The sequence below is a fragment of the Mirounga leonina genome, unplaced genomic scaffold (genome assembly GCF_011800145.1).
Source record: "Mirounga leonina isolate KUSES-001 unplaced genomic scaffold, KU_Mleo_1.0 Mir_366, whole genome shotgun sequence".
NCBI lineage: Eukaryota > Metazoa > Chordata > Mammalia > Carnivora > Phocidae > Mirounga > Mirounga leonina.
The window spans coordinates 2,716,987-2,718,161 of record NW_023270709.1 but is presented as its reverse complement, the minus strand read 5'-3'; positions in this window follow the sequence as shown (position 1 = coordinate 2,718,161).

The following is a 1,175-nucleotide window of genomic DNA, read 5'->3' as shown; positions in this document are numbered from 1 at the left end:
TTTCTATTTCATTGATTTCTGCTCTGATCTTTATTATTTCTCTGCTCCTGCTGGGTTTAGGCTTTATTTGCTGTTCTTTCTCCAGCTCCTTTAGGTGGAGGGTTAGGTTGTGTATTGGAGACCTTTCTTGTTTCTTGAGAAAGGCTTGTATTGCTATATACTTTCCTCTCAGGACTGCCTTTGCTGCATTCCAAAGATTTTGAACAGTTATGGTTTCATTTCATTTGTTTCAATGAATTTCTTAGATTCTTCTTTAATTTCCTGGTTGACCCATTCATTCTTTAGCGGGATGCTCCATAGCCTCCATGTACTTAAGTTCTTTCCAACTTTCCTCTTGTGATTGAGTTCTAGTTTCAAAGCAATGTGGTCTGAAAATATGAAGGGAATGATCCCAATCTTTTGGTACCAGTTGAGACCTGATTTGTGACCTAGAATGTGATCTATTCTGGAAAATGTTCCTTGGGCACTAGAGAGGAATGTGTAATCTGTTGCTTTGGGATGGAATGTTCTGAATATATCTGTGATTTCCATTTGGTCCAGTGTGTCATTTAATTTTTTTATTGTTATGTTAATCAGCATACATTACGTCTTTAGTTTTAGATGTAGTTTTCCATGATTCATTGTTTGTGCTTAACACCCAGTGCTCCATGAAGAACATGCCCTCTTTAATACCCATTACCTGTCTAACTCATCCTCCCACCCCACTCGCCTCTAGAACCCTCAGTTTGTTTTCAGAATCCATCATCTCTCATGGTTCGTCTCCCCCTCCGATTCCCGCCCCCCTTATTCTTCCCCTCCTGCTATCTTCTTCTTCTTTTTTTTTTTTCTTAACATATATTGCATTATTTGTTTCAGAGGTACAGATCTGAGATTCAACAGTCTTGCACAATTCACAGCGCTTACCAGAGCACGTACCCTCCCCAGTGTCTATCACCCAGGGTCCAGTGTGTCATTTAAAGTCTTTATTTCTTTGTTGATCTTTTGCTTAGATGATCTGTCCATTTCACTGAGGGTTGTGTTAAAGTCCCCCACTATTATTGTATTGTTGTCAATGTGTTTCTTTGCTTTTGTTATTAACTGGCTTATATAATTGGTGCTCCCATGTTAGGGGCATAGATATTTACAATTGTTAGATCCTCTTGTTGGATAGACCCTTTAAGTAGGATATAGTGTCC